This window comes from Gossypium arboreum, chromosome 1 (genome assembly GCF_025698485.1).
Source record: "Gossypium arboreum isolate Shixiya-1 chromosome 1, ASM2569848v2, whole genome shotgun sequence".
NCBI classification, from domain to species: domain Eukaryota; kingdom Viridiplantae; phylum Streptophyta; class Magnoliopsida; order Malvales; family Malvaceae; genus Gossypium; species Gossypium arboreum.
This window is the reverse complement of record NC_069070.1, coordinates 120,636,759-120,652,187: the sequence shown is the minus strand read 5'-3', so window position 1 is coordinate 120,652,187 and position 15,429 is coordinate 120,636,759. Positions and strand designations below refer to the sequence as shown.

At 32.2% G+C, this 15,429-nt stretch overlaps 1 pseudogene; it reads left to right on the top strand.

The window, feature by feature from the left end:
• The first annotated feature begins 3,442 nt into the window (after positions 1 to 3,442).
• Positions 3,443 to 12,844, top strand: LOC128280925 (G-type lectin S-receptor-like serine/threonine-protein kinase At1g11330; annotated as a pseudogene).
• The last annotated feature ends 2,585 nt before the right edge of the window (positions 12,845 to 15,429 follow it).

Genomic DNA, 15,429 nt, shown 5'->3' with positions numbered 1-15,429 from the left:
TTGGCTACTAAGTTTGTAGCCTCTAAAGCTGACAATTCTCTCTTCATTCGACGAGCAGCGTAACACCCCTTACCCGTATTCATCGCCGGAATAGGGTAGGAGGCATTACCGGAGTTTACCGAATTAATTTTCTATTAATACGAGTTAAATATTATTCATTTACTAAAACATGTCATGGCGTCATTTAAATGGGCCTCCAGAGCCCAAAACATACTTCGAGACCAAACCAGAATTAAATCGAAACCATAAGGAATTTTTTGCAAAATCCCAAAGTTTTTTTTTTTGCTCAATATAACCCCTTTATAAATATCTAACCTTCCCTGCAAATTTTAAAACCGAGACCAATCCAACCAACCAATTCATTTCAATCAATTTGATACCAAATTATACTACTATTATAATTATACTATTTAACATATTCATCATTCTTTACTTTAATGTATATTTCTTAAACAAGCCTTAGTATTTATATAATCATCAAACCTTATACATGCCATATAAATCAAAAAGAAATTTACAAAAGCTACCGGAGATAATCTGGATAGTGTGATCCTCTGTGTTGATCCGATCCTCCGTATACTTCCACGTCAATCTACAAGAGACATTGATTACACTCATGTAAGCTTATAGAAGCTTAGTAAGTTCATAGGTATAAAGCATAAATCTTACCAAATATTTATACACTTATACAATATACACAATTATTAAGTTCACCTGTCAACCACAGCCATTGGTGAATTCCCTTGTATAAACTTACTACCACTTATCCATTTCCTTTAATTCTTTTGGGCCCATTTGTCACATATCATTCTTTAACCAAATTAGGGAATGGTTACGGAAAATTGAGTACTTCACTTTCACTTTGCCATAGTATAACTATGGTCTTCCGTATGATCACTTATCACCTTTTGAAGTCATAGTCCAGCCACGGTCTTACACTGATCACATTTATCACTTGTCACTGATGAGATAATTGTAGCTAAAACTACCACTTATCACTTATCACTTGTCACTGATCAGATAAGTGTAGCTAAAGCTACCACTTATCACTTGTCGCTTGTCGCTTGTCACTTATCACTGATCAGATAAGTGTAGCTGAGACTACCACTTATCACTTGTCACTGATCAGAAGTACTCAAATTCGACATTCCGCTCAATTTAATCATTTATTCAATTTTCGTATTGTTATTTTATTCTCTATTTATCAATAAATATATTTCATCATACATATTACATTATATAATTCATAAAATTAACTTATAATTATTAAACTTCAACCATATGAACTTACCGGGGTCGATTTGCCAAATTTGTGAAAGTTCATGGACTAATCAGCTACTTTTTCTTTTCCTCGACTTGCTTTGGGTTCTCGATCTATCATTGTAAAATCATTCACTTATCAGTATTGACTTCATCTTCAACCCGCTTATAAGTAATATTATCTATAATTTCATTATTTACTTATGTATATTCCAATGCTGTCCATCAGTGCCATAGTCACTAAATTATTATCTTTAGCTACAGAACTCCAAATTAGGATCCACTAATTTTCCCTAAAACTAGACTCATATATCTTCTTATCATAAAATTTTTAGAATTTTTGGTTTAGCCAATAAGTACAGTTTATTCTTTAAAGTCACCCCTATTCTGCTGTCTGACAATTCCGACCCTTCTTCACTAAAAATTAATTATCTCTTCGTACAGAATTTAGATGATGTCCATGTTTGTTTCTATTGAAAATAGACTCATTAAGGATTTTAAAAATATAAATTTAAACCCCTAATTATTTTTGTCCAATTTTTTATGATTTTCCAAAGTCAGAATAGGGGAACCCGAAATCATTCTGACATTGTCTCACAAAATCTATTATATCTCATGATCTACAATTCCGTTGCTTACACCGTTTCTTTTATGAGAAACTAGACTCAATAAGCTTTAATTTCATATTTCTTTAATCTTCTAATTCGATTTTTACAATTTATGGTGATTTTTCAAAGTTAGACTACTGCTGCTATCCAAAACTGTTTTAGTGCAAATGTTGATTTCAATTTTTGCCCCAAATTTCACAGTTCATACAATTTAGTCCTTGCTCAATTAATCCCTCAACGAAGCTAATTTTTATCAATTAATGCTTTACCTAGACATTATAAGTTATTTTACAATTATTTAAATTCATAATTTCCACATAAAAACCTAACTTCAAACTCTTTCACCATTAGGTCCCAAAACATTCACTTTCTATTCAATTCTTTCAATAAAATCAGCATATAAACAATTTAAACTCTAATTACATGCTAAATCATCATATAATTCCAACACATATTCATAAAAACTTCCAATTTCTTTCATAGAATCAAAAACTAATGAATTCAACAAGTGGACCTAGTTGTAAAATTCATAAAAACACAAAAATTTCAAGAAATAATCAAGAATTGAACTTACTTGCAGTAAAAATATGAAAAATCAGCTTAATAAAACCCTTCTATGGTGTTTTTGCTGATGAGAATGCAGAAAAATAATGAGAATTCTAGATAATTCCACTTTAGTCCTAGTTTATTAAGTAAATTTTGCAATATTCCAATTTTGCCCTTAATTCATCAATTTTCCTGCTGATTTCATGCACCTTACCGTCCAGCCCAAATAGACCTTGGGTCTATTTGCCTTTTAAACCCTCTTCTTTTATCATTTAAGCTATTTAATCATTTCCTATAATTTTACATTTGTTACAATTTAATCCTTTTTATTCAATTAACTATCGAAACTTTAAAATTTCTTAACGAAACTTTAATACTAACTTATTAACACTCCATAAATATTTATAAAAATATTTATGGCTCGTTTTACATTTTCAAACTCTCGATATCTCATTTCCGATTCTAATTTTTAAAATTTTTATTTCTAGTACACTATTCGCTATTTCAAAAATTTTCCTAACTTCACATTTAACTTATATTCACTAAATTATTAATATTTTCTACTCATTTGTCGGATTTAGTGATCCCGAATCACTGTTCCGACACCACTAAAAATTTAGGCTATTACAAGCAGGATCCCAACTACTCTATGTTTTAGTATATGTTGATGACATAATAATCACTGGCATTGACTCTTTTGGCATTGATCAGTTTGTCAAACACCTTGATGTTCACTTTTCTTTGAAAGACTTGGGCCAGTTGAGCTATTTTCTTGGAATTGAAGTAACTCATACTCGAATGGTGTTTTCTTGAGTCAGAAGAAGTACATCTTGGACTTACTTCAACGAGCTCCCATGGATAGGTCGAAAGCTTCTCCTACCCCAATAATGACCACTTGTCAATTGCAGCTCACGAAGGAAGCCCTGATTGAGGATGAACGCTAATTCAGAAGTATTGTGGGTGCCTTACAATATGTGGTAATAACAAGGCCAGACATTGCCTTTTCTGTGAACAAGGCTTGTCAGTTTATGCACAAACCCTTGGATACACATTTCAAAGCTATCAAACGGATTCTAAGGTACTTGCAAGGGACACTAGATTATGGGTTACAGTTCACCCGAACCTCAAAGTTCCTTTTTGAAGGCTATTTCGATGTAAGTTGGGGATCGGACACTAATGATCGCCGGTCAAGCTCAGGGTTTTGTGTCTTTCTTGGAGGAAATCCAATTTCATGGAGCTCCAGGAAGCAACAAGTAGTGTCGAGATCTACCGCAGAGGAAGAATATAGAAGTCTGGCCCATGTCACTGCAAAAATAGTTTGGATTCAATCATTGTTGTCTGAACTCGGTGTTTCAGCTCAAAACGAAGCACTGGTTTGGTGTGATAGCTCAGCCGTGGTTGCTGTAACAAGCAACCCTGTCATGCACTCCAAATTCAAACACGTTGAATTAGACTTATTATTTGTCAGAGAAAAGGTTACAAATGGGTCTTTTTAAGTAGGTCATGTATTTGGACAAGATTAGATTGCTGATATCTTGACCAAGCCCTTATCAATAGGGTTGTTCAACAAATTTAGAAGAAGGCTTAGAGTTGTTTCCATAGGAGGTGATGACATGAAGAAACAGGAGAAGTCGATAAGCATGGGACATGTTATGGAATATAATAAGCATTAATTGTAAAAGTTAGTTAAGATAGTTAGTTAGGTTCAGTTGTTAAATGGTTAGTCAGTTAGCTGTTAGTTAATGACTTTCTGTATTAAATACTCAGATTATTCTTCTTTTGTAAGTGAAATGAAGTCTGTTTACTTCTCAACTGAGTACGTTAACAGGCTGCAACAAATAATGTAGCTCTTTGCCTCTGATTTTCTTGATTCTCTCGTTGTGATTCTTGATTTGTGCTATAGCCGGATTGACAGGTAATGAAGGAACTTTGTAGTCCTTCTCCACGACTTTCCAGAAATCATTTTCCTCTAGATGAGTCTCCATCCTTACTGCCCAAACATGGTAACCTTTACCATTGAAAACATGTGGTGCAAGTGCAGTGAAAGAGATTTCTAAATCTATAGAAGAAGAAAGAGACAAAACATTTCCCTTAATTACAGGTCCCTCAAGAAAAAAGCTATGATACCTATTTATTAGAGTTTTTGATGAAAAATTTATTGTAAAAAGAAAACAACAAAATCAAAAGGAAAATATAAATAATTTTTATGGAAAGTGTTTTCATTTATTAAACTGAAAACCAGTGTTTATATAGAAAAACAACAACTATTGACTAAAACTAGACTATTAAAATATTCATAATCTCTAAAAATCAGCAACAAATAAAAAATTGTTAAAATTAATTAGATTATTTTGTTATAGTAAGTGAAGTAAATCTTCAACATCATTATTGGTGCTTCATTTGCTCATTTTATGAGTGGGGTATGAATTGCAGAGGGCATGCAAAAAGAAAAGGAAGAAGAAAGAAAGAAAATTACAAAAAAAAAAAGAAGAAAAAGGAAAGGTTATGACACCATGCATTTGGGGCTTTCAAATCTTTACAAACATAAGAGTAGTAATTCTAATTATCTTTCATGAGGGTAACTTTTTTACGAAAATATCCAGGCATGAGGTGATAAATGACTTTCTTTCACTGTCCCATCACTTTAAGAAATTATCATTAGTTATCTTATTTTGAGCTTCATCGAATTTTCTTACGAAAAAACTCAGTCCATAGTTAGATCAACTTGTAAATAGATCGAACACCAATTTTATAGTGAAAATATAGGAGAAAATTCAATCGAAGTTAAACTCCAACAGTTGCCACTATCTAGTTTCATAGAACTCGCCACCATGATAAACAACTTCCATCACGCAAAAAGCTAAGGCAAGGTGGCTTTTGTCCAGTTTACAGGGTAATAAACAATGGTGGTGATTTCCAGAAAATACATGATCGATGAAATGACATTTTCTTTCTACCAAGTCTTATGAACCAAATTTTGTGTGCTGGGAACATTAGATGATGAAAAGGAAAGAGCATTTAAGCGATTGTCAAAAGGTTTGGGGTAAGGGTTGGAAGGATTTATGAATAAAGTGGTGATTTCAAAGCTCCAACATCCAAATCTGGCTAGATTATTTGGGTGTTGTGTTGACGGAGAAGAGAAGATGCTGATCTATAAGTACATGCCTAACAAAAGTTTGGACGCGTTTCTCTTTGGTTAGTAACTTATTCTAATCTTTTTTATTAGTGATTTTTTGGTACTCGATCGTTATATTGGACCTCAATTAAATTTAGAGTTCAATTAAGTTAAACTCTAAACGAGAGGTAAAGTTCTTCGAGAATTATTTTTTTCATCCACAATACTTGAATTTATGTTGTTGTTTAAGGAGAATTAAGCTTATAGGTTCATACAGACAACAGACCGAGTTCGATTCAGGGGAATACATTTCCCTACGGCTATACGGAGATGAAAACCTCACGAAGACGCAGGTACGGATGTATCCCGAAAGCGATCCACTATCCTATACGGAGGTGAAGACCTCACGAAGGAGTAGTTTCTTACTTCCACTTAAGAGGGTGAAGTTGACCGGTAATGCAATACGATATGCAAAGATACATCAAATATTTAAACTACTTAAAGCAGCATATTATGAAGAAAGCCACGAACGTAACAGACAATAGGTAATGCAAAAAACCGATTTTTAATTTTTGACGAAAGACAATAAATAATCAATTTAAGGCTCGACTCTCGATTTCCCCAGTGGAGTCGCCAAGCTGTCGAAACCATTTTTTTGAAAACAGGAATCGACTTGGTTTGAAAGCGAAAATTAAAACGGGAGTCGCCACCGATCTTTATTAGGTGTGATCGGATCACCTTTGTTTTAATAAAATAATTTTTAGTTTACTAAAACAGTATTTTTAATCTACGAAACTCGAGAGAATGAGTTCGGGAGTCGGTTACGTGCGAGGAAGGATTAGCACCCCCGACACGCCTAAAAATTGGTACCGAATTGATTAGTTAGTGTCTTAATGTCGAAAATTGAAAATCGGGAATAGGTTTGAAATACGATCTTTTCTATTAATAAATGATTTTAAAATTCTCGAATTAGCTTAAATCGATTGTTTAAAGATTTCCTTATCTCGAGATATCGGAGTATCACATCCCATAAGTTAGGACACAATACCATGAATTCTCGAGCACAAGGTCGTCTTTCAATTTAAATGAGAATTTCATGTGTTTTGAAACTCGAAAAGGATATTTAGCTATTTAGAACCAACGAGAGAATTGAAACCCCGTAAGTTAGGGCACAATTCTTCGATGTTCCAAAATGCGAAACATTGCCTTATTTTGAAATTTTTATATATATTTTTTAATAGTAGCGAATTTGATATTTAAATGACGTGTTATTCGTTCGGATTCACATAAAACAATTTATTGGATGAATATAACGAGGCTTGATTTATGGGGTGATGATAAGAAATGAAGGTGTAATGCGACATAGAATGATGATAAAAATATTACGCAAGTGAATGACAATAATATGACAATACAAATAAACGAATCATGCAATGGCAGTAATCGCACTAACATTAATAATCAAAGATAAATGAATTAAATAATCAAAAAAGATAATAAATAGCATAAAGTTAATTAAAATGGATAAGACGTAAAAAGAAACGAAACTAAAAGGATGATAAATGAGTTTTAAATAAATAAATAAATAATATGCAAAAAGAATTTTTAAAGAAAGATCAACCATATACAAAATAATTTTAAAAGATTATAATAAGGTTAAAATAGACAATGTATGTGTATACGAAAGTGTGAAACAAATAATGTAAAGAATCTTGAAGTAAATAATAATAAAACATTCCAAAATAAATAAATAGGGTTTTAAAATAAAGTATATATATAACGACTTAAAACAAGTAATGAAAACAATAATTCATAAAAGCAAGTTAAAAATAGTTTATAAAGCAAATTTAGAGTGAATAATATAAAATAACTTAAGATAGTTGATATATGATTCCAATTTAAAATAGAATAAAATAATATATATATATTGACCTTAAGTAAATAGTTTTTTTAAAAAAATTAAAACAACATATGAAAACTTAAATTGACCTTAAGTAAATAGTTTTTTAAAAAAAATTAAAACAACATATGAAAACTTAAAATAAATGATATGTGGATAAAGAGCTTTAAAATAAATAATCTATAAATCCGATCTTAACAAAAGTAATAGAAAAAGAGTTTGAATAAATAAAATATATGGAGAATAAGGATAAATGATGCTTAAGTAGTTTAAAATAAATAGTGTATAAGAATGATTCAAACGAATAAATAAATAAGAATATAAATAATATAGACAAACTTGAAGTAAATAATAATAAAACAGTTTGAAATAAACTATATGTGAAAGCTTTGAACATATAAAATAATTTTAACTACATAATATATATAAATTTAAAATATATGATATGTAAAACTTTAAAATAACTGGTATATACATAAAATCATAAAATAAATAATATATAAGATAATTTGAAGTAATATATAATAAAGCCGTTTAAAGTAGCTAATTAAGAAAATATACTCATAACCTAAAATAATATACAATAACAATTTGAAAAGAATACCATAAATCAGTTTTAAATAAATGGTTCATAAAATGATTTTAAGAGAACTAATATATATATATATATAAAAGATCTAAAATAAAATATATAATTGTTTGATGAGAATACATGTTTTTCTAAAGAATAAGCAAGCAAAATATGCCAAATAGTTTGACATTAGAAGGTTTATGACCAAATTAAAAACAAAATTAAATTAAAGGGACAAATTTAAAAGAGAAAGGACCCGAATGGAATGCATGCAAAGAAAGAGGGACTTATAAGGAGAATATCCCCACCCTTATACGCTTTATATCATGCAGGACCAAAATGCGACTAGTGTAAAATCCATGGGGCCAAATTAAAGCGCAAAATTAAGAGCCAAAGGGGGTGTTGAAAGCGGGCAGTAAAACTGAAGGACCCATAGTGCAAATGCCCCACTTTTGCCTTGAAAACAACTCTGCCGTTTCATGTTTTTTATTAAGGCCAATTTTCATCTTTTTTTTTATTTTTGCATTCTTTTTCTTTTAGAAAGAAACAGAGAATTCTTTTAACTCTCTTCCTCTCCCTTTTCCTTTGGCCAAAGGGCCACGACCGTCCGTCGCACCACCGCACCACCATCAAATCCGGTGACCGGTGATGCGCAAGAAGGGACCTTTAGCCCCCTTTCGAACAGATCCGAGGATGAACCCCTCCATGCTCGCGAAAATCGAAAGAAAAAGGCCCACTTTCACTCCTTTCATGCCCGATTCCGACCGTGGAAAGAAACTTCCGAGACGGGCCACGAGGTAACTCAGGTGAGCCTTTCCCTTTTCTTTTATTCTTTATGCCCACTTTTGTTTAATAGATTTGTAAGTACAGATAAAAAAGAAATTGAAAAGGAATTCAAACGAAATGAAAAAACCAGAGAAGATAAACTCGAATATCAACCTTTTGTATATATTTTTTGATTGCTGGTGTTCGTTCTTTTTTTCCCTTTTTCTTTTTACAAAATTTCTCCCTTCGGTTTTATAACCGATTATAATAACAATAAAAAAAATGCTCCCATTCCTCTATTGCGGTTGCTGTTTTTGTTGTTTGTGTTTGCAGTGTATGAGTGTGTCAGACGCATGGAGGGAGCATATGCTTGGTGGTGGTCTGAGTGGCCACCTTTGGTTGGCCGAGTGTCTTCTTGAGGCTTGAGGGTCTTCTTTGTTTTCTCTTCTCTCAGGGGGCTAGGATTTGGGCTTTAGGGTTTGTATTTAGTTGGGTTTGGTCTTTTAGTTTGGGCGGGCATAATTGGGCTTGTACACAATTCATATATATTAGGTCTTTAATATAATTTTTAAAAATGTTAGGCAAGGAAAAGCACTAACTTATGTCATATAAGTAGAGTGATCATGGGTGGCGGCCCACTGGCCAAGGCCCTCCCAAAAATGGGAGGGTTTGGGTAAAATATAGGCCGAAAAATGGGCTTAGGCAAAAAACGAGGCTGTTTAGAAAGCGGGCAGACCTCAGTAAGGGTTTTTGGCCGGGCCCGCCCGGCTCGGCCGAATTATATATTAATATATATTTTTTATTTTATTTTTAATTATTTTAAATTTTTAATATAACCATTTTATTATATTATTAATTTGTGTATTGTTTTAAGAATTGTCTTAGTATTATTTTTATTTGTTTTAATATTTGTTTTTATGTTTTAAATATATTTGATTTATTATATTTTTAAACTTTTTTATTTAATGAAATAAAAAAATTAATATGAGCCAGACTCGGGCTTAGTAATTTTATTTCGGGCGGGCTTGGACAAAATATGTTGGTATTTGTACATATTAATATCGTTATATACTAATGTCAAGACAAAAACAATATTTTTACTAATTCGGGACTAACTACTTTGATCCTATCTCAGGAAGAAATAAAAAACGAAAACAAATCAAACACCAGTTTTCTAGTGAAAACATAGGAGAAAATTCAATTGGAGTTAAAATCCAGCAGCTGCCACTATTCAATTTGGAAGAACTCGCCGCCGCGACCGACAATTTCCATCACACAAAGAAGCTAGGGCAGGGTGGTTTCGGTCCAGTTTACAAGGTAACAAATAATGGCGATTTTCAGCAAATCCAGTGTCAATGAAATGCCATTTTCCTATTTTCTATCAAGTCTTATGAGTTGAAATTTGTGTGCAGGGAACATTAGATGATGGAAAGGAAATAGCAGTGAAGAGATTGTCGAAAGCTTCAGGACAAGGATTGGAAGAATTTATGAATGAAGTGGTGGTGATCTCTAAGCTTCAACATCGAAATCTGGTTAAATTGCTTGGCTGTTTTGTTGAAGGAGAAGAGAAGATGCTCGTCTACGAGTATATGCCCAACAAAAGTTTGGACACTTTTCTTTTTGGTTAGTAATTTATTTTAATGCTTTTTCATTTTTCTCTAATTTTTCGCTGTTCAATAATTACATTGGACCTCCACTACTAAATCTAGAGTCAAACTCTTTTAGAACTATTTTCTTCATCCACAAGACTTGAATTGGTGTCGTGGTTTAAAGGGAATTGAGCTTCTTATCACTCGATCTAGTAAGTATTAGTATCGATTTCCTTATCTTTATAACTTAAACTTGTCCTTGACTACTTCATCTGTCTAATCCGATAAGTCCGACTCATTTGACTTAGTAAGTGCAATCCATATAGGTTAGATCTTCAATATAATTTTCTTAAAAAGTTATCAAAAATGAAGAAACAAAGTAAAAACATTACTTGTGCCGTAAAGTATATATCAAGTGACCCAATTCTTATATGCACCACAAGGTATCAAACATTTTTCGGAACTGAGCTGAGATGCAACCTCATCGATGGATATGTCTAAACAATTAAATAGCCAGACTAATTCAAAAGTTAGATTATTCATTTAGTTCGTACGAATTGGGCCTTGAACTATTTCTTTTTATGTTTGTACTGAAATTATGACCCAAAGTATTATTATTATTACTACTTAAAATTTAATTATTAAATATAAAAATACGATTCAAAGTTTTTTCTTAAGCAATAAAACTGGTCTAGTGTAAGCTTGTGTAAGAGTATACAAGAAATAGGTCATGGCTTGGTCCACCAATATATATCATATAGCTATATTATGAGATTTAAATAGTAGCAATGTAATATTTTAACTCTTTTCATTGTTGAATATTTACTTCAATTGATTAACGTAAATTTAATTTCATCTATAATCACAAAGAATACAATATGGTACAAAATATAAGGATGGTTGTAGTTTACATCCACTGTTATAGGCATTAATTATTGATCTTGGAGTTCATACTGTTTATTTTTTGTTATAGATCCAGCTAAACAAGATGTCTTAGATTGGAGAAAGCGCTTCACCATTATTGAAGGGATTAGTTGAGGATTGCTTTATCTTCATAGAGATTCAAGATTGAAGATTATACACAAAGATCTAAAAGCAAGTAACGTTTTACTCGACAAAGAATTAAACCCAAAAATTTCAGATTTTGGAATAGCTAGGATTTTCGGAGGCAATGAAAATCAAGCCAACACTAAAAGGGTTGTTGAAACTTAGTAAGCTGGAACTTTGTCCCTATCATTTAACTTTTTTCATTTTTTTAATAAAATATGGTGTATATATATGTTTATTGTTGGGTCAGGTTCGATGCTTAAAAAGAGTACCTGTCTAGACTTAAATCGAGTTTGGCTTAGTTTGGCTTGTGGACTCATTTTATTGTTTTAAAAAGTTAAATAAAATATATATTTTATAGTTTTATTACTTAATTTTAATTTGGGTTTTCTGGTGGAAAAGTTTTAAGTTAAGGTTGTAATTGATGTTGTTTTTAATGTTAAAATACAGCGGTTATATGTCTCCTGAGTATGCAATGCAAGGGCAATTTTCAGAAAAATCAGATGTATTCAGCTTTGGAGTTCTATTGCTTGAGATTGTTAGCGGAAGAAAAAACACAAGCTTTTACAACTATCAATATGATCTTAGCCTCTTGAGATACGTAAGTTTATAAGATAATTTTTTTTATATAATTTCTACTACTATTCGTAATTCCTCTAAACTTTTAATTTGGATGATAATACACATTTAAATACACTTAAACTTACGTTTTTGTGTAAGTTGCAACAACAACTATGCCAATTGAGAGAATTAAAAACTGGGGTGTAAGAAGCTGTACTTGCAAGATGGGTTTGGTTCGAGAAAACTTGATTTCAGCTCAATAATTGTTGAGTCCAACTATCATGTGAGCTAAATTTAAGAATATTAATACTTGACTTATTTTTCTTGCAAGCTGAATTTGAGAAACCTTAATACTTTAATTGAGTAGCTTGCAAATTTAACTTGGGCTTGAATACAAATTATAATTAAGCTTGAAGTTGAGCCTAATCAAGAGAATTTATGTAATTTTTATTTATATCGAATTGAGGCAATTGAACTTTTTAGAAGCTTTGAGTTAAAAATTTTGGGTCAAGTTAGGTTGGTTAATTTAAGCAAAGTTGTTTTTTTGTTTACAGGCGTGGAGACTATGGAACGAAGGCAATATTTGGAGCTTATTAGACAAGATTATTTCAAATTCAAAATTAAACTCAAAGAATGAGAAAGAAATATGGAAATGCATACATGTTGGATTGCTATGCGTCCAAGAATATGCTAAAGATAGGCCTACTATGTCTACTATTGTTTCAATGCTTAACAATGAGATTTCAGATCTTCACCCTCCAAAACAACCTGCTTTCACTCAAGCACCACTAATTAACCATGTTGTTGAGGAAAGGGTTTCATTTAATGATGTAACTCTTACAGACTTCGATGGTAGATAAAGATATAAATTATTTATTTTAATTAGTTTTTAGAAATAAATTCTAAGTATTGATATTTATCTAGCTATTAAATTTTTTTCCCGTGCGATGCACAAGTTGATCGTCTGTATTTATTAACAAATATATGTTTTTAATTTATTGTATAAAATTTTGATAAGATTGAAAAATGTATTATTAAAAAGGTGAAAAATAATTGTCAATGTAAACCAAAAGTCATTAAAATAAACAGTTCAAAAAACATAAAACACAAAACAAACCCTCTCCATGGGAAAAACTTTGATCGGCGGTTTCTCACATCTCACAAGCTAGATACTTCGATAATCAACCCAGTGAGCAACAGAACCAAACAGTGGGGAATAGATTATAAAAAACCCCCCTACAAAAGCCATTTATTCGGGTAGGACTTATGGCGGATCCAGTAGTCGACGATCCTCTGTAGCCGTGGCAGCAACGACAGTCGGGGATTCCTCCCCCCAAAATCAATCTTCATCGCGCAATAACCCATCTTTAGCCATTGCATACGCTGTTCTATTCCCCGATCGTTCGATAAATTTGAAACGACAAAACTGGAAAAGCTTTGACAACTCCTTTGCGTCCCAAGTAAGAGCACTTATCTCTGATAAATCCTCCTTGTCACCACTAATTTTTTCGATGACTAATCGAGAATCCCATTCTAATATCACTGACAGGAAACCCAGTTCATAGGCAAAACGAAGGTCATGGATCATCGCAATCGCTTTGGCCACAAACACCGAAAATGTTGAGTTTATGTGTCATTTGTGGGGTTTACAAACCTTATTTTTAGGGATTGTATTGTTAGTGATATTAGTTAGTTTCATTTTTAAATATTTGTGCTTCTATTTTTAGCACATTGTTGTTTTTTCTTTGCGTATTTAAAGCTTTGGTCAATGAATAATATGGTGTAGTAGTTTACAACATCATTGATTTCTCTATTCTTCCATCACTATTGATAATTTCTTTTCATTATAATAGTTGTATCAGAGCCAAGTCATAATCATATGATGGTAGTAGAAAACTTCGTCCAGCCTGCTATTCCTCGTTTTGATGGTCTCTATGACCATTGGAGCATGCTAATGGAGAATTTCTTGAGATCTAAAGAGTATTAGCATGTTGTTGAATCTAGAGTGACAGAACCAAAATAAGGTGTTGCAATGACAGATACACAGAAAGCAGAATTGGAAGCATTGAAGTTGAAGGATCTCAAAATCATGAGCTATCTCTTCCAAGCCTGTAATACCCCAAAAATTTTTACAGTAAGATATTATCCTTAATATAGTAAAATAAGAAAATAAAGTGACAAAAAGGAAAATTTTGAGTTGTGTCAACCTTGGGAAATAAATTATGATATATTAATTCAAGAAAGGATTAAAGTGTAAAGATGAGAAAAGTCTTGTTGCACAAGAGTAAATACTCAAAATTTGAGGGGTTAAAGTGTAAATATGAAAAAGTTGAAGGACCAATAGTTCAAATATTTTAAGGGTATAATGATCTAGAAACTATGGAAAATGGATGAATTATGACCAAATTGAATAGGTGAAAAATTATGAGGGACTAAATGACAATTTTACCAAATTAAGGGATGACTTAAGGATGAAATTCTAAAAGATCATGAAGGGCAAAATGGTCAATTAGTAAGAGAGAGAATTCTAGAATGTAATGATTATGTTGATGATATTTTAAATTAATTAATTAGATAAATATTATTTTATTAATATTTTAATGAGATTTTTATTATTTTTTACTTATTTAGTATATAAGGAAGGAAAGATGAAGAATTTTCATCATCTTTCCATGCATGCAAACTGTAGAAGCCCAAATTGCCCGGGCCCAATTACAATTAAACCCACAAACCCCAAATACATTACAATACCCGGAGCCCAATAATCTAAACCCAATTACCCATTTACCCCTTTTACAACCCAAACCCGGATGACCCATTTAATAACCCCTGAACCCTTACAAACCCAAAACCCAATACATAGAAGCCCAAACCCCTTACAAACCCAAAACCCAGAAGCCCAAAACCCCAAAACCCTAATCAGTCGAACCACTTGCCCACTTGCCCCTGACTATCGGCCAACTACCCTCTGCACCCCATGCTGTTTGCCACCGGTCACTTCCACTGACTGATCTGCAAAACCAAGCCATCACGCAAACAATAGGATTAATGCATGTAAAGGCTATAAAAAGCCATGAAAACCAATGTAAAAGGATTCAGGGAAAATCTTAATAAAAAACCAGATTTCAACAACAAATATAGAAAAGCAAAAACATCATAAGTAGCATAGATTAAACATCACAAAAGGGAGATTTAAACACCCTAAAATCGGAAACGTTACTAGCAAAAGGGGAAGAAGAAGAGAACAACGGCAAAGAAAAATCAAGGTTTCTAATATTTTCTCATTTTTCTTTATTTTCAGATTTATATTCACCTATATATACATATATATTAAATACAAAAAATAAAAATAATAAAAAAATTACCTAAGGGCAATTTTTGGCCACCGTGTAAGGTGGCCGGCGCGGTGGTGCCATTGCGGTGCGATGGCCGGACTAGGATCGGCGCTGGAGCCCTAGCAGAGAAAA